We start from the raw sequence: 19,691 nt of genomic DNA on the forward strand, positions 1-19,691 counted from the left end.
GCTGGGCCCGTGAGCCATGGCCGCTGAGCCTGCGCGTCCGGAGCCTGTGCTCCGCAACGGGAGAGGCCACAACGGTGAGAGGCCCGCGTACCACACAAAAAAAAAGAAAGAAAAAAAAAGTTACTAAACTTTACTGCAGACCTGATAGCTTGGAAACAATTTTCATGTTCCCTTAAATTTAGGTTTCCTTGGATTTAAACATTTATAAAATTGTTGCTTATAATATTGACATAAAAATTATAATTTAATATAAGAAACTAAGTATGTGATTATTTTCTCCTTTTATATGTATGAACAAATTTTTTTTAGGTCAAGTGTTGGCAAACTGCATTCATGGGCAAATCCAGCCCACTACCCACTTTTTGTAAATAAAATTTTATTGGAATACAGGCAGTGAAAATAATGAGGATATCTGTTTGCAGGCACTCAAACAATAAAAGGGAGGATGGGCAAAAAGGAAACAAGAAAGTATTTGTAATCTTACATAAAAAACATGAAATTTAAAAATAACATTGACATAAAGTAATATCAATATTACAAGTATAACGTCTAGCATTTATGGTTAAAAACTAACTGTACAAATAGTATGGAGAAATATGTTTGGCAAACCATTCACCTAAAAAAAAGAGATTTTGAGATTTTGTTGACCAGAAGTTCCATTTGAGCCACTGGTTTGAAGAAGCTGATAAATTCAAGCAAAGCAAAATCAACCAAAAAACTTAAATCACCAAGTTGGAAATAATCAGAACGAAGGGTATCATATTTAAACTATGACTAAAATTCTATGTTTAGTTTGTATCACATTTGTTCTTCCAGAGGATAGAAGTTGCCTCTGTTTATTGTGTATTTTGGTAAATTTCACAAAGACGCAAATAAGAAAATAAACATCACATGAGCCATTCATTCTCAAAGAGCTGATAGACTATTCAGAAGGGAAGAGATAAAATCCACCACATTTCAGGATAAAGTATCTGGAGAATGAATATGTTTAACCTGCCGAGTGTGTAGTGTAGATAGACAAGATAATTGTGTTTTAAAAGATGCTAATTCATGAGCTAAGAGACACACTGTCTACTATTTATAGGGAAAAACTGCAAAGTTGGGCATTACACAGGGATACATTAAGAATTAATATGTGCTGAATATAAGAATTAATTTGTGCTTTTGTTGGGTAGGGATGGTGGTGTCACATCACTGCTTATTGTACATTAAGAGGTATCAGGTAGGGACAGCTCTGATCGGCCTCTTTCTGTTCCCTCAGTGGACGTCCATTTATAGTCTCCAGAAATGTTTGGTCTGTTAATGAGTATATATTTCTCACACTTTACAGTTTAAATATTAAAAGTCAGCCTTCCCACCCCTTTAAGTCCAAGTGGTCTTCGAATCAATGAGTTTAAAACCTGCCCATAAACAAGTTCAACGTAATAGATTCCCAGACCTTCTGAATGACAATCAACAGAGAGTGGGGTCCAAGGACCCCCTGGTTTGTCTGATGGGGAGGGGTGTGGTGCTGTTATCTGCTGGCATCATATGGTCTCAGAGGGTCACCAGCCTTGATAAACTGTAGTTCACTCAGCAGCACTGACTCCCTTCCCAAGCCGTGCTGAGAATCATGGTTCTGCAACGTTAGTGTCCGTCATAGGCTCGTTAAAATACAGACTCCTGGGCAGCAGCCCCAGAGTTCCTGGTTCAGTAGGTCTAGGTGAGGTCCATGAATCAGCATTTTTAGCAAGTTCCCAGGTGATACTGGTGTTGCTGGTGTTGTGGATGACCTTTTGAGGACTACTGCCCTAGAACCTCTCCTCACTTGGGGGTTACATCTTTGTTTGGTTTTGTTTTTCCCCAGACAAGGGTTGGAAGTAGGTGAATGCCTTGATAAGCAAAGGGAACTTGTTGCAAAATCTCAGGCATTTACTGATTTACTGAATTAAAGTCTGCAAATTTGTTGAGATTTCCAAGTGATCTGGATGCACTTGAAATTTCAGAAGCACTGTGAATGGATTCCTGCATTGGATATTAAGTAGGATTAATCTCACCCTATGAATATTTTTTAAAGTGCATTCAATGCGTTTTCTGCTGTTTATTTTGTTAGAATGTCTTTGACTCATGGAATCAAAGAAGCTTGGCATTAAAGTGTCCCTCAGAGTTTCTCTGGTATAATCTTTAGTAGCTGCATGGATCTTCCTTACAGGCAGTCACTTGAATTGTCCTATTTTCCCAGAAAAGGGTGGAGAACATGGCTGTGTGTGTGTGTGTACATGTGTGTGTACATGTGTGTACATGTGTGTACATGTGTGTATGTTCCCAATATTATATATCATAGTAATTAGAAAATCATTTTACCTTTGTTATTTGTATTTGTCTAGTTTGACATCATATATACCTACCAGAATTTCTTATCTCTATTACAATAGTATATGCAATGATTATCTCTTAAAATTAAGTACCGTCTTCCATATATATGCATTTCTTGCTTTACTCTGACTTCTAGGCAGAGACCATGTCTTATTCAGTCACAATACCGGTGCATTTTGGGTTTTAGTCCATGTTTTAGGAACGAAGCTGGCATTGGAGATTAATAGCTGTTCAGTGTAAAGTAATGTTTCTCCATAACAGAGAGGATAGCTGCACTATGTTTGTTGAAAAGAATAGTGGGGATGGGAAATGATACTTTTTGGTAAATCTCTGCTTTTCTTTAACCAGCCCCTTATGTAAAAGGAGATGCGATTTCAATTTATCATCTTTATTTGTAATTGCACATTAGTAACTTCAGTGGGAATTTGTCACCGTCTCTCTTACATAAAGGACGCCTATCTGGAGTATTATCACAAAAACACCGATCTGTAGAGAGATTATCAGCTTCTACAGAACTTGAATAAAACACAATCCACACATTGTCACATCAACAAGTAACGTATTTATTCAGAAAGCTCATCAGAACCTTGAAATTCCCCCAGGCGATCAAGCTTCGTTGTATAAACAAAGCCTCGAGGTGCAATTTAATAGTTTTTGGTTGCCAAAATATCAGATAACAGTTCCTATGTAAAACATTTCTTTTCTATTTGTATCACCTTGTCTTAACTGTTAGAGAATAAAAACCAATCAAACAAATTACTTTGTTTAGTTTACAAAGAGGGATATAGTTACCACAAAAATGCTGGACAAAGAGGAAAAATATGTCCAGTTTTGAAACCAGCACCTACTCACCTCAACAGCATTTATCCCTTCTGAAACCCAACATGACAGTAAATGTGGATAATGGACAGTTCTGCGGAATCTGTAGGTGGACGTGATGGTATTGCAAATTTGCTTCCTGGTATCCTGGCCTTAATAACTGTCCATCATTCTGAGTCTTCCTAATCAAAACCGGAGAACTGTGTTTGTCGAGAAATCCTATTTTGATTAAACGAGAAGCATGCTTGTTGAATTTTTTCCCTAATAGCATCAGTAGTTTCTGAATGGGGTAGTAAAAATGATAGAAGTAAATTATTATGTGCAAATCATGATACATAATTGGATCACCTATTGCTGTGGACTGAATTGTTCCCTCCACAAAAACTCATACATTGAAGCTGTACCCCCCAATGTGACTGTATTTGGAGATGGGTTTTATAAAGAGGTAATTAAGGTTAAGTGAGGTCCTAAGGGTGGGGTCCTGATCCAATAGGATTGGTGTCCTTACAAGAAAAGTCACCAGAGAGCATGCCCTTCTCTGCTATCTGAGGATGCCGTGGAAAGGCAGCTGTCTGCAAGCCAGGAGGAGACCTTGGTAGAAACTAACTGCCCCCCTCCTTGATCCTGGACTTCCAGCCTCCAGGACTGTGAGAAAATAAACTTCTGTTGTTTAACCCGCCAGGTCTGTGGGATTTTGTCATGGCAGCCTGAGCTGGCTGTGAATACCTGTGTTCATAGGTGTGTGTTGATATGGTCTCAATAGGTAGCATAGCTGGACAAGTTATGCTGGGAAGTTTTGGGGACTTTGTTCGTGTTGTGTGCTACTCTTGCGCTAATGGGGAGAAGTCTAGTTTACATGCACGTGTCATGTGATTTAAAAAACTTGTGTCTTTGTTCATGGAATCATATTCTTTCTATCTCTTTCTCTATTTACTCAATGGCATTTACTTGATATTTAAGATTCACTCAAGCATCCTCTCTGTTGAAAAGTCATTTGTAAAATCCCAGATTGGTTTGTGTCTCTTCTCTAAGCTTCAAAAAGGCCTTAAGTATTTTACTTATTATTTGCTCACTGGAAATCCTCATTTATGTGAATATTTAACCACTTAACCACTAGAGCAGAGGTTAGCAAACTATAGCCACCAGATCAGATCTGGCCTGCCACCTACTTTTGTATGACCTTCTACATTTTTCAATTGTCAAATTTTAAATGGTTATATAGGTACCTACGTAACCTCCTCAAGTTTGCCTCTTGGCATACAAAGCTAAAATATTTACTCTCTGGCCCTCTACAGAAAACAAATTGCTACCCTGGCCTAGACCATATGCTCCTTAGATGAGGGCAGGTATTATTGCCTGTGCAGATGCTAACATAATGCCAACCAGCCATCATCCTTCTGGGTCCAAACTCTATGAAACTGAACAAAAAAGATCTGACATCCTCTTCCATTTCAACAACTGTCTCTAATGTTGGATGGATTCTTCAGTTCGTGAGAATTTTTCTGATGGCATTGTAAAAGACAAACTCTCACCAATACAATCTGTAGAACATAAAATTCCAAGTCAGGGGCTTGCAAACAACGAAGGTTCCTTTCTCTTTTACGTTATATTTGACTGTGTTTAGAAGTTGCACACCTAAGCTGGAATCAGCTCTGATTTGGGCCTCTTTTTCATGATGCACCCCGGGGTTCAGGAATAGCCCAGATCTAGGACATGCCCTTTCTGTGCTGGGGGAGAAGAGACGTGGCTGAGTGGCTGCTACAACTTGTGCTGAGATGCAGCATCTGTCACTCTCTTATATTCCGTGGGTTAAAGACAGTCACATGGCCCAGGCCAACATCAGTGGGGTGGACAAGTGTCTTATTCATGGGAAGTACCCCAGAGCACGTAACAAAGAGTAGGGGTATATACGCTTCTGGCTCGGTTAGCAGTTGCCCCAAAACTTAGTGGCATAAAACAGCAATTTGTTATTTCTCCCAGTTCTGTGGGTTAACTGGGCTTAGTGGAGCATTTCTTGCTTGGGGTTTCTCCATGCATTGCAGCCATACAGCAAAAGAGGTTGGTGTCAGCTGGGCTGGATGGACAAGACAGCATCTTCATCCCTGTGTCTGGCTGCCTGGATGTTCCTTCGTGTGGTCTCTCTCTCCAGCAGAATAATCGGGACTTCTTACCTGGCAGCTCATGGTTCCAAGGGGCAAGGAAGGAAACTTGCAGTCCTCTTACAAGCTGGGCTGGGAACTAGCACAGCATCACTCCCCCTGTATTTTATTGGTCAAAACGGTTGCAGACCAGCTGAGATATTTTCACTGGGAAGCAAGCAAGGGGCCAACTTTGGGACAGGCTACCACATCTGCTTGAAGGGAGAACATGCAAGTGATTGAGAATGATGCCTAAAGCTCTGCCTGTGTGCACCGGCACTGAGTCGAATCTCTGTAGACAGAGTTTTGGGCAAAGTAGACGAGAATAGCTTCATTGCTTTGTGAGGCAAAGAGGGACACAGCGGGCTTCTGCCTCAAAAACTGTGTGTCCCAACCTGGGAGGATTTGGTGAGGAGTTTTATAGCAACAGTTCAAGGGCAGGGTTGCTGGTAAGATGCAGGGTGTGTGCAGGGCCTGCATTCCTTTAATCTGGCCTCAGATGATCTCCTGATGGGCTTGTGTGGTTCCTTTAATCCGGAATGAAGAATGCTAACACCTTCCATTTGTTGGGGGTTTTAGTTCTGTAAAGCACTCAAAGATATCGTTATGTGTATCCCTTGAGGCGGAACCAGGACCCTGCCCCAAGCCTGCGCTATTGATTCCTGACTGCTCCCCACTTGTCTCTGCATCCCCTCCCTTCCCTGATTAGCAACTGTTTGAACCTGCCCCTTGGAACTCAGGGAAGGTCATGGAGGCCGAACGGAGAGGCTCCCCGTGCCCAGGAGCCCCATAGGGTCTTGCTCGGTTTCAGGAACAACAAAAAAATTTCGATAGTCATGCCTATACCTATGAATTGCTATTATATCATCCTTCACCAGTAAGTGTATGTGCGTTTGGTGTGCTGAATACTGTAATACCGGAATTTTTTTTTTCCAAACTATAGAATTGAGGGCAAGAATAATATGAGGCAATGATGATGAAACAGTTTTGAGGTGTCTTTAAAGGTAAGGTGCCTTGCCTGGTACCTTGTATGGCACTGTACCATCGTTTTCAAAGCTTTCTTCAATACCCTGTATGCTTGTGACGTTATAATTATCATGGCTTTTTAATGGTCATCCAAGGCTGTGCCAGATTTTAGTCCTTTGTATCTCTACTCTTCTCAGGGTGCTCACCTTCTAAATGTTCGTCTTTTTCCAGATTTAGAAGGGACATCTTTTGGAATCTAGCTGTGGGTCTTGGGTGGCAAGTGTGGAAGGGTCACATCATTCATCTGTGGACTTCTTTGTGGTTGGCAGGGGAGAGCAAGACAGCATCACCACGGGGAGAGGTTGACCCTTTAATGAGGCGCCCTTCTGTGGAAAAGACAGAAGGGCTTGTCCAATAAAAGCACCACAGGGACTGGTCTTATGCTTGGCAAGGTGAGGGCACATGATGTGTGTTTTGAGATTGTTACTGGATGAGATCCCTCGCAGAAATAGTATGAGTCATTTAGCTTGTTTAAATGACACAGTTGTTGCTGAAAGGGCAGGCTGTGAAAGAACATAGCCATGATGTTAAATTCGGTGCGGCAGAGAGGGATGAAGAGACACACTTCAGCTGATTGGATTAAACTAATGGGCGGCGGCCGCCCAGCCCAGCAGAATCACAGCTACAGATCTGGGTTGGAATCATCGAAAAGTTTTCTTTGTTCTTTGGACGTGATGTCAGTTACTGTCAATACGTCTTTTTTTTTTTTTTTTTAATACATCTTTAATAGAAACGTGAGTCAATACGTTCGAGAGCTGTTAAATATTCTAATTCAACTGGCAAAGGATGTTTTCTTCTGGGTAATTTTGCCAAGTCTCAACTTATTCTTTCTGCTAAAACCACTCTTTAAACATAATTAAGTATCTTTACTGGGAATTTGTTATACTGTTCAATGGATTAGGAATCATAAATTACCCCGTGATCCACTCCGGACATCTGAAAACTTTTTCTTTAAGAGACCAAATAGTAACTATGATAGGCTTACAGGCCACAAGGTCGCTGACTTATGTACACTCAACTCTTCCTCATGGCAGAAAGTAGCCATAGACAGCAAGGTCATCGAACTGGTGAGGAGGGGTTCCAATAAACTTTGTTGGCATAAACAGAGGTGGGTGGTTTTGACCCAGGGGTACCTAACCCTTTATCTAGTCCCACCCCTCCTCTTTCTGATAGATTTGGGGGACATTTTTCCATAGAAAAGGGGACAGATAATGAAAGGTGACGATGTTTGCTTTTGTACATGCGTCATCTGGCTTCGATCCTAATTTCTACTCTGATAGGCTGGATGATCTGCCATGACAGCATTCATTCACTCATTCCTTCACCATTCACTTCTTCATTGTTATTCATTCACTCTTATTTTATGCTAGCATTTTATGGAATCAAAATGCCGTTATGCCTTTGATTTTTAAATTGTAAGTTATGTCAGGGAAAACATACTCGCAAGATGACGTTGCTTGCGGGGCCAAACCACTTTTAAATAATTACCTATAAGTTGCTTGTTTCATTATTATAAATTATTTAATTCTGTTTATAGGGCAGCAGTGTTATGTAGTGGGATCATTAGTATATGATAGTTTTCATTCATAGTATCTAAATGATCCTCATAACTCAGGAGTCGACAAAGACGCTCAGGTCATCATTAGGACTTTTGAGGGGACCTGATTCATATCATTTTTCTTACCCAGTTCTTGACCAAAGTGAGAAGACAAAAATCATCAAAATGTCATCTTTCTTGCGTGTAAAGTCTAGGATGAAGGACACTGCTTGGTGTGAGAGGCAAAGTGTCTGCTAATAGAACCCCAGAATTAAGCAGAATTGCGTGCGCGCGCGCGCACACACACACACACACACACACACACACACACAATTACGGACAGCTTGGGCTCAGGTAGACCTCCCAATGAGGGATGCTGTTCAGGCAAGACTTGGAGAAGAGAAGGAAGACAAGCATTCCTTTGCAAGCAGTTTGTTCTCAAACAGCTGAGAATCCCCTGTTCTGTTTTGTTTTTTTCTCTCCAGAATTACCAGTTAGATTAGTCAATCACTTCGCCTTCCCTCATGGATTGTGAAGGATTAGAGAGTGACCCAGCGTGTCACCCTACCTCCATGTCTAAGGAAACATCAGAAAAGAAGAGGCACCGCCCTTGCCTAACCCTCTGCATTGTTTTGTGTTCTGAACCAGAGAACGCATCCAGGAAGCCTGCTCTTGCGGGGACGTCTGAGTCTTTCAGAATATTCTCCCCCCATCTTCATGAGCACCCACTGCTTTCTGATATATCCTTCTGGGACCACTGAGAAGCAATATAGATTTTTGTACCCAAAGATTCTGCAGTGGGCCGACAGTGCATTACTTTAGTTGATTTCAAGGCCACTCTGTATTCAAGACTATAAATGAATTTTATTTCCCATCCCCAACCCGTCCTGACACACTGTCCAACAGAGCCCGTCAGGGATTCTGCAACCAGAATAAATGAAAATATTAAAACAAAAGAGCAACTCAAATAATAAAATCCCAGTGGCCTAAATATTCCCAAATTTGACTATGAATCTTCTTCTGTTGTTAAGTTCCCAGTGAGAAAAGAAAGTTCAAAGATTAATATGTCTTATAAATTCAAGTCCAGAGATGGTTCCAAAGGAATTGAAATCCCAAACCTGATTATCTTGACTTTCTGAATTAAACGTCCAAAATTCCATATGCATATGAAATTACTATTTCAGAAGCATTCTTTCCATTTTTCTAACTTGGCTCAGACTTAGCTAAAAAGGTGCCATATGTCTTGGTGGAGCTGGGGACTCTTCAGTGTAACATTCTGAGCAGTTAGTCATTATATTAGTCTGTTTGGGCTGTCGTAACAAAATACCGTAGTCTGGGTGGCTTAAACAATTGGCATTTATTTTCTTACAGTTCTGGAGACTGGAAGTCCAAGATCAAGGTGCCATGGAGACAGAAAGAGACAGAGACAGAGAGAGACAGAAAAACTCTCTCTGGTGTCTTTACTTCCAAGGATACTAGTCCTGTTGGATTAGGGCCCCATCCTTATGAACTCATTTAACCTTAATTACCTCCTAGAGGCCCTATAGACGAATGCAGTCACATTGGGTATGGGGGCTTCAGAATATGAGCTTTTTTGCGGGGGGACAGAGACATTCAGTGTGTAGTAGTCATCCTAATGATGTGACTAATTTAGATCTCATTTGTTGTGTATATCACTGCCAAATCGCTTATCAATTTCACATCAAGTCCAATGAGTAAATACTAACCATAAGGTTATTTGGATACCAATGTCATACACACTAAATTTAGAACTAACATGCCCACTGAATTTAGAACTATTTCCCTAGTCCTAGAGCAGAATATTACAGGAAGAATTACTCTAGAATCTAATATTTTGTGTTGCCAGAGACAAGGGTGATCATATAGTATATCGACCAAACCAGGACATGTTTAAGAGTGAAATGGGGCCACTGTTAATAATTTTGACAGAAATACAGGTGTAACCTGGGACTGTCCCTGGCAAACCAGGACATCGGTCGCCTGAACTATCTTTACCCTGCACTTAACCTTCTCATGAGTTTCACTGCATTTCATTACCAGGAATCTTTCATCTCTGTCATTCCCAGTAGATTATAATAAGCCCTGTTAAGGAAAACCTTCCACTATATGCATGTAATAGGTGGCCAACAAGCATGTGTTCAATAAGCTAATAACGTTTTAGTTTTCTGTATAGTTTTATAGTTGAGCTCTACATTGTGTGTCCAAGATGTAGTATTCATTGATAACCTATGATGCGTTCCTAACTCAAACCAGCTGTGACTTTCAAACCACCTTAAAATATATGGTTTCTTTATGCCTAAACATTTCCTTTTCTTTTTGGCCATGCCACGTGGCATGCAGGATCTTAGTTCCCCAACCAGGGATCGAACCCATGCCCCCTGCAGTGGAAGCACGGAGTCTTAACTATTGGACCGCGAGGGAAGTCCCTAAACATTTCCATTTTAGGGTAGCCATTTAAACGTTAGGATGAGATAATGATCCCAGTCTTGCCTTTGTCACAATTTAATAATATTCTCACTCCTCAAAAAGCACTGAGTCATTCTCTGAAATTCCTAGCCATAACTGTACAGTAATTCATGGATTAGTGCTCTATATTGATTTTTTAAATGGCTTTCATTTGATGGTTCTTTCTTTGTTCTTTGGAATGCTTTGTTAACTGAAAATACTCTCTGTTTTACTGCAAGGGGAGGATCAATTTATTCAGTAAAAATATTTTTAGGAATAAAAACATCACAGGAGACACTGGATTGATGATCTATGTTTAGGGGAGAAGCTACCACTAACTAAGAGTAATTTACAAGTCGGGCTGACCCATTTAATACTATTTCTCACTTGAATCATTCACTACAGCTACTTTATTGTGAGACCCTATTACTTAAACTTGAAAATTTACTTTTGTGGCAAGTTAATAAATATTTAAATTATGTGAAATAAAGATTTCTACATTTAGTAGAAATCAATTTTGAAATAAAAGTAATTTGTTTTATTATTAGGAAATCCTTACTATTTTTTAATCCATGGTTTTAAAAGTATGGTGATGACAATGTGTTTTTAAACTAATATTCTTACAGATCTCTCTCCACTTATGACCAAAAAAAAAAATCCCAGTGTATTTCTGTACATCATTCTCAGCTATTTTCTTCACAGCTGTCAAAAATGGGATAACTTATATTAGGAAGGAACTTATAATGTATTCACAACAATGAAGTTTGCAGGAAAATGAATCATGCAGAGTGACCTGAAAATTATCAATGCACATAGTGAGGCACTCAAGAAGAAAAAGATTTTAATAGGAATGAAAAGCCTTCTCGACAACTGACAGATGGTTAGAGATGGGGCAGTGTGACTTTTTTTCCAGCTCTGATCATCATGACACTAAAAATCAGAGTCCCACTCAAGAACTAGAATACCAAATGTGGCATTCAGCAAAATTACGCCCTCCCCTTTTTTTGAAGAAACTTCTGTTAGATCTCTACAAAGCTGAGGAATAGAAGTCGTCATTTATACATTAGATTTAATAAAGCAAAGATTATTTAACAAAATAATAAAACAAGAAAGCTATATCTATACATTTCCCATTAGAGATAACCTACCCATCATTTCTAGATTGACGTTTACAGATTTATCAGGAAGAGACTTATCAAGAGGAGTCATTCCATGGCTATTTAAAACTCTGCTGCTCTTGTCCCAGTGAAAGATGTGTTTGGAGCAGGTACAGATGCAAGAGAATTTACTTTCTATGCCCAATACACCTCACTGTCAAGACCAACATCGACACCGCAATCATCTTCCTGCACTTGAACAGCTGAGCATTGTTTCATTAGGTACTTCTATATGTTGACTTCTAATTCTTTATTGTGTTTTGATCCTTACTCCAGATAAAGCGTACACATGCTGATAACAGGACCTGCATTTCCCCCAACGCTTAGCCCAGCACCCTTATTCATGGCAGTTGATTGACAGCCTCATCTAGCAGCAGCTTCTGTGTCCTAGTTGTGTTTCTTCTTTCATAGCATGGGTTGGACCCTCTTAGTGAATACACTCATGGTGCACGCCCACTGAGAATGGGTCATTTCTTCATGCCATGCTGTAAAGTACCTTAGAAATGCAGTGTCAAAGGCACCTTCTCCCATCCCAACTCTTATTGGGGTAGGAAGTATTGGAATAGAAAAGATTTGGAATAAAGGAGTTTGGTCTTCACACTCTACCATGATATCGCCTTACAGCCTTACCTAGATGGAACCTTAGTGACATATACAAGTGTCCTCTCATAGATTGTGTCCCCAGCACCTAACACAGGGCCTGGTACAAGGCTGGTGGCTAATAACTATGCTGTTGCTATTGAAGTGATTAATAAATCATTCAAACCATTTTGCAGGGAATTTTCTTCCTCTTTATGCCTCCACTAATGTTTATAAATTCTGTGTCGTTAAACACACGCACACACAACACACGTACACACACCAAGCGCTTGTCAGACCAAATTCTTTAAATCAGTACCTCTCAACCATGGCAGCTCAGTAGACTCATTGGGGTTTAAATTTTTTAAAAAGTACGGATGGCTGTGTTGGGGCCTGGGCAGTAGGTAAGGTTGTCAGATAAGACACAGGATACCCAGTTAAATTTACATTTTAGATAAACAACAAATGTCAAATCCATTTTCCTTGCTTTTTTTTCCATCAAGAGGAGATACTCCTCTGGTGTTTACTTACATACAAACTAAATATCAGAAGAAGTGAGAACTTTGGTTTCTATTGTAGGCATCCAGAACAGATTTTTTTGTTAAGTTTCTCTGAATTCTTTTTATGAATATGAATTTATTTATTTCTAAAAATATTTTAACAGTTTTAATAAACTATGATTGACGTACAATAAGCTGCACCTGTTTTTTCCGTTTAAAACAAAAATGACAAGTTTTGACGTAAACCTACATCTCAGAAACCATTTCACAAATCAAGATGGTGAACCTGTCCATCGGCCCCAGAAGATCCCTCCTGTCCCTTTTGTAACCTCACCTTCTTACCCATCCCTGCGTCCTCATCCCCAAACAATCAATGATGCTTTTGTTTACTAAAAATTAGTTTCATTTTCTAAAATATTTTTCAAATGGAATCATAAGTTGTGTACTCTTTATCTGGCTTCTTTTGCTCAGCATAGTAATGTTGACATTCAACCATGTAGTTGTGTGTTATCAGTGGTTTGCTGGGCTGTATTTCTTTTTAATGTTCACTCACCTGTTGATAGGTATTTAGGTTTTTCCCAGTATTTGGTTATTACCAGTACAGCTACTATGAACACTTGTGTCCCAGTCTTTACATGGACATGTTTTCATTTTGGCAGTGGAGTTGGGGGTAAAAATATTGGAGTGGAATGGCTGAGGCATATGGTTAGCATACGTTTAACTTTTTAAAATACTGCCACACTCTTTTCCAAAATGGTTGTATCATTGTGTGTTCCCACCAGCAGGGTATGAGAGTGCCAGTTACTCACATCCTCTCCAGCACTTGGTGTGATCAGTCATGTCATTTGTTACATTCTAACGGGTATAAGCTGGTATCTCATGGTGGGTTTACTTTGCATTTCCCTGATGACCAATGATGTCAGCCATCTTCCCATGGGCATGTTTGCTATCCATACACCTTATTTGGTGAATTTCCTGTTCAAATGTCTTGCCTAATTTTTCAGTGGGCTGATTGATTTTTAGACTTCTTTATAGGTTCTGAAGACACGTATATATTAAACATTTAATTGGCACATTTTCTCTAAGATTGTGTCCTGTCTTCTACATTGTGAAAAAGATTACATAGAACTGGTGTTAATTATTCTTTAAATATTTGGTAGAATTTACTGGATACGCCATTTAGGCATGGAGATTTCTTATTTGGGAGGATCTTAAGTATGAATTCAATTTATTTAATAGTTCCCAGGGTAACTAGAGAAGGCCCCCACACAGCAACGAAGACGCAACACAGCCCCAAATTAATTAATTAATTATTTTAAATGAGTAAAATTTTAGGTTGTCAAAAAAAAAATAGTTCTCAGGGTATTCATGCTGCCCAGTTCATCTTGGTTGGATTTCAGGAAGTTATAGTTTTTAAGGAATTGATCAAATTTATCTCTGAAGCGTTGTTCGTAACATCCCCTTGCTACACCTTTAATATCTACAGGGTCTGTGACAATATCCTCTATTCTGATACTTTTATCTTCTGTCTTTTTTTTTCTTCTTTACCAGTCTTGCTAGAGTTTTATCAATTTTATTTATTCAAAGAACTAGCTTTTGATTTTGCTTATTATTTTATGTTCAAATACTTGCACTGATTTCATCTCTTATATTTATTCTTTCTTTCCTTCTGATTGCTCTAGGTTTATTTAGTTCTTTTTTTCTCCAGTCTTCCAGCAGAACTTTAGCAACGTGAACTCTTTCTTCTTTTTGAATATAAGCATTTAATATAAATTTCCCTCTACTTGTCGAAATATCATCATTGAGCTGATGATGAGTTTCCCACGTTCTTCCAGTAGCCACTGGCCTGGAATCCAGGGAGCTATAAACCCAGAAGTTGGTATTGGTGCAAGTAGAAACAGCTCCAGGAGAAGCCCTCTACTCCAGGCTCAAGGGGCAGGACGTGAAACTAGTAAAGATCCAAGCATGTGGAAAGGCACTGTTTTTATCCCCTCCAATCTCTCATGCCTCATCTCAAGCAGGCCTGTGGCAGAAGGCTCATAGGCAGCTAATTCTCTGAGGGAGGGGAATTTTCTTCCCCAGTCAGAAGAGCTCCCAGGAGGGTGGGATGAACCCCTATTGATCTTCTCTCTTTCCTGTCAACCTGCAGCTCAGCCCCAGATGCAGGCACAGTCAAAGGGATGCACCATGGAGGGGATAATAAAGCCCCAGACTTCAGGCTGGAAGACAGGAAAGGGGAGGCTCAAGGAGCAAGAAAGTGCTAGTGAGACTGGGAAGGAGGGGGAGCCCTGGAAGGTGACACAATAAAGCCTTTTAAGAGCCCAAGGCTCACCTCCAAGCTATGTGTGTGAGGGTCACAGATGTATTTCACTTCTTTTTTTTCCGTTCAATTTATTTTTTATAGACTATATTTAGAGCACTTTTAGGTTCACAGCAAAGTTGACTGGAGGATAAAGAGATTTCCCCTATGCCCCCTGCCCCCCACACACATGCACAACCTCCCCCATTATCAACATCCCCAAGCAAAGTGGTACATTTGTCACAATAGACGAACCTGCGTTGACACATCATTGTCACCCAAAGTCCATGGTCTACGTGGTTCACTCTTGGTGTTGTACATTTGCACCTTCATTTTTCAAAGATATTTTTACAAGTTAATTGAGTAATTTGAGTATGATGCATCTTGGAGAAGTTTCCTTCATATTTCCTGTGCTTGGGGTTCATCAAGCTCCTTGGATCTTTGAGTTTCTTGTATCTATGAGTGTGCAGCTTTCATTAAATTTGGAAAAATTTTGTCCATATTTTCATGGAGGAGTTTTTCTTTCTCACCTACGATTGCCTCTCATTTAGAATCTACAGTTACGTGTGTATTAGGTACTTGAAGTTGTCCCACAGATCACTGATGTTCGTCTTTGTTCAGTCTTCTTTCTCTGTGTTTTATTTTGGATAGTCTCTGTCGCTGTGTCTTCAGGTTCATTAATCTTTCCTTCTGCAGTGTCTAACCTACACTTAATCCAATCCAATGTATCTTTTGCTTCAGTTGCTATAGTTTTCATCTTCAGAAGTTCAACCTGGATCTTGTAAAAATCCTTCATGCTTTTAATATATTTAATCTTCATTTTAGTATATATGAGTCTACTAATTCCATTATCTGCCACTTCCAGGTCAGTGTTGACCGGTTAATTTTTCTCTTTATAGTAAATCATATCGCTGCCCTTCTTTGCATCCTCGTAAGTTTTGGTTACATACCAGATATTATGAATTTTAGTTTTTCAGGTGGTACGTATTTTTGTATTTCTATAAATATTCTTGAATTTTGACTAGGAAACAAGTAAGTCACTTGGAGACGTTTGTTGTTTTGGGTTTTTCCTGGCACGCTTCGTTAGTTAGAACCAAACCAGTACGTAGTCTGAGCCTAATTATTCTATACTACTGATGCAGAACAATTGAGTTCTCTTTCCAGTGCCCCACGAATTGTGGAATTTTTCACTCTGGCTGATGGGAATAGCCCAACTTTCTTCCTGTCTTTGCCGTGAGGATGGTTCCCTCCCCTCCACTTGGGTGGTCCTTTCCTGGGACATTGGTGGTTTACCCACATGTATGTGGTGATCAATATTCCGCTTGAGACTCAAGGGGTCTCTAAGGATCTCTGGACTCTTCTCTTGGTGCAGCTCTCTCTTCTCAGGTTGTCTGCTCTGTGAACTCAGGCTGCCTTTGGCATCCCTCATGTCCCGGCACCACCTCCTCCACTCAGGGAGAGCCCCAGGCTTCACCTGGGCTTCCTCTTTGAACCACAACCTGCAGCCTTCCCCCATGAAGTAAGCTGGGGGACTCTCAGGGCCGAACTCATCTGTCTTCCTGTCTCTCAAGGATCACTGACCTTCACTGTCTGGCGTCCAGTGCCCTGAGAAACATTGCCTCACATATGTTGTCCAGTTTTAAATTGTGTGAGGATGGAAAGTAAAACTAGTCCCTATTCCTCCATCTTGACTGAAAGCAGAAATTTATAAATGTATTTTTTATATTGGATTCCTACTGGATGGGTCTTTTACCTATTAAGTTGTTCCTGGGCTAGGTTGTGAGCACCTATAATCTATTCTTACAACAGAGAACTTCCTAAAATGAATGCTATTGTTTGAAGGCTTGTATTTTTTAGGTAGTTTTTGATACTCTGGATAATAGCAGACTTTTCTCCCTTGATCTTCAAATTATGTATACCAACTTTTCCTAAACAGACTTGTATCTCTGTAGAAAAATTAACATAGAGCAGCTGGTATTTTATAAAATGATGATTCTAGACAAGAGTTTGGATAGGAAGTGGAGGTGAATACTATATTTGCTTGAATGTGCATGGGATTCTAATTAAGCTAAAATTAAGCATGTTAGAAATTGTCCAGGAAGCTGATGACTTTTTTCTTATTCTTAGAGAATTCATGGGTTGGAAGTTTCTATGACCAAAATGGCTAGAATTGCATATTTATGTGCACGGCCCTGAATAGACTTATGAACATTCTACCCGGCACCCTGTGCCAAAAAAAAAAAATGATTTTGACTCAAGAAAAAAGTTCCACCTGCTTTGCCCACAGTAGAATTTTGAGAGTTAGCAGGAAATTTCCCATTCTCTCGTTGATGATCTACCAGTGCTTTAACCTAGGGAAACCCCGAGACATAAAAAGATCTTAAGGTGTTTCAAAAATTAATAAGTAACAAGGATAGATACCTTTCACTTACATTTCTCATATGTTATCTCAGAAATCTTTACAGCCATTACCTGAAAATATTGCTATAAGCATTTATCAGATCAAGAGTAAGACTCAAAAAGTTAAGACTTAAGCAAATGCCTCTGGCCTTTACTGCGTACTATTGCCATTCCATTTCAGTGGTCTGGGAATATATAAACATACATATGTAGCATATATAGTATAATATATAATATATAGAATACTAGCAATAATTGAACTGTTTCAAAGAAACAAACAAAAAACCTAATCAAGACAGGCCTTGAAAGGTATATATATATATATATATATATATATATATATATAGAGAGAGAGAGAGAGAGAGAGAGAGAGAGAGAGAGTATTTAGTTTATATATATATAAATAAATGAGTATCGTACATTCTTTCCTCAGGATTTTCATGTTATACATTCATTTACTTAAAATACTGAAGTCTTCATATGAAGCTGCAGATACATCATTCATTGACGTATTTAAAATTAAGAAACGTAGCAATCACACGTGAAACCTAACAAAGTGCAGTGTTACATGATGCCTGTACGTCATTTCCCCCTGAAGGTTATTTTATTTCTTGCTTTAAATCTTACCCAGGACTTCTCTAAGGACCTACAAGCTTGAATGCTAAAACACATCTCTAAAACAGTTTTCCATTAGAGTTAATATTGAGTTCCTACAAATGACCTGAGACCCTGCTAAGTGTTAAGGATAGAAAGATGGGTGAGTCTTGCCCAGATCTGATGCTCCTCCCAGGTAAGTTGGGGGAAGAGACGCAGAAGATGGTACTGGGGTGCTGTCAGAGCCTATAAGTAAAGCCCGTTATCCCACCAGAAGGAATTCCAAGAGGACTCTTGAGCGATGATGAGAAACAAGCTCGCTGCCAGGGGTGACGGAGGAAATCCCAGATTTAAAGTGAGACCTGAGGATATGATGTGAACAAAGGGAAGGAGGGAAGAAGCATGAGAGGGCGTCTGGGGAAGACATTCTCACTGCAGTAGCCTAAGTACGTTAGGGAAAACGACAGCTGAGAGGAAGGCAAGAACTGCGTATTTTAGGTACAAACTTGGAATTTATCCTGTAGCTAATAGGCACGAAATGTTTAAAACCATGTGATACTGTGGTTTCATTCCCCTTCAAGCTAGATCAGGGGTTGGCAAACGACGGCCCACGGGCCACATCCAGTTGGCAGCCTGTTTATTAAAGTGTTATTGGCACCCAGTACCCCATTTGTTTACGTGCTACCTGTGGCTCCTTTCACGTTACAAAGGCAAGATTGAGCCTAAAAGATTTCCTGTCTGGCTCTTTACAGAAAAAGTTAGCTGGTCCCTCCCTGAGCTAGACCTCTCCAGCACACTTTCTTCACCTGACACTGGACCAGATCATTGTTTTGGGGCAAGATAATTGTTTGTCATGGTGGGCTGGCCTGTGCATTGTAGGATATTTAGCAGCATCCCTGGACCCTACACACCAGATTCCAGGAGCTCTCCCCTCCCCGCTCGTGACACAAAAACATGTCTCCAGACATTGCCGCATGTGCCCTGGAGGGCAAAACCACTTCGGGTTAAGAACTGTCTCTATGGATAAGCATCAGGGTCCTACTGTAGAGCACAGACAACTATATTCAATATCCTGGGATAAACCATAGGAGTATGAAAAGAATATGAAAAAGAACGTATATATGTGTATAACTGAGTCAGTGTGCTGGACTGCGGAAATTAACACAACCGTGTAAATCAACCACACACTTCAATAATTTTTTTTTAAAAAAGAACTGTTTCTAGTAGCTAGGTTTTAGTGAACATGACCTTAGCTAAAGTTGAAACAGTGGGAATTTGAGGGAGCTGAAAAGACAGACGTGGGGGAAAAAAACATATTTTGGACGTGGCAGTAGCACCACTTAGTGATTATAAACCCGAGGCTTCAAGCAGATGAGCATCAGGGATGACGTCTGTAGGTCTGACTTGGGTGCTCGGTCCGGTGCCTTGGGTCACAGTTAGGTGTCCTTCACTGAGAGAATCACAGAGGACAAGCAGGTATCAGAGGGAAGAAATGAGTTTGGCTTTGGACACAGTAGTTTCAGGTACCTCGATGTGCTAAGGTAAAGAAAGCTAATAAGCTGTTGAATATGAGAAGATTCTGGCAGAAGAGGTGTATTGGAATGTCACTAGATTGTGGTCAGGGTTGAAGAAAACCAGAGGGTGCAGCGTCAGCAAAGCCATGAGAATATGAAGGCTGTGGGAACTGTGACCAAAGGAATTTCTGCAGCAGAGAGAATCAGAGAAGGAACACAGGTTGTCTGCTGTATCTCTGTGTGAGAGAGAGATGCACAGAGGGTGCCGGGCAGAAGAAAGAGTGTGTACATTGAGTTTTGGGTGAGA

At 40.1% G+C, this 19,691-nt stretch overlaps 1 protein-coding gene across 1 annotated transcript in view; it reads left to right on the forward strand.

The window, feature by feature from the left end:
• The window catches only part of MYO16 (myosin XVI), a 463,256-nt gene that overhangs the window by 336,438 nt on the left and 107,127 nt on the right, over positions 1-19,691 (forward strand). The window lies entirely within an intron of this gene.

The sequence above is a fragment of the Lipotes vexillifer genome, unplaced genomic scaffold (assembly GCF_000442215.2).
Source record: "Lipotes vexillifer unplaced genomic scaffold, Lipotes_vexillifer_v1.1 scaffold2194, whole genome shotgun sequence".
NCBI lineage: Eukaryota > Metazoa > Chordata > Mammalia > Artiodactyla > Lipotidae > Lipotes > Lipotes vexillifer.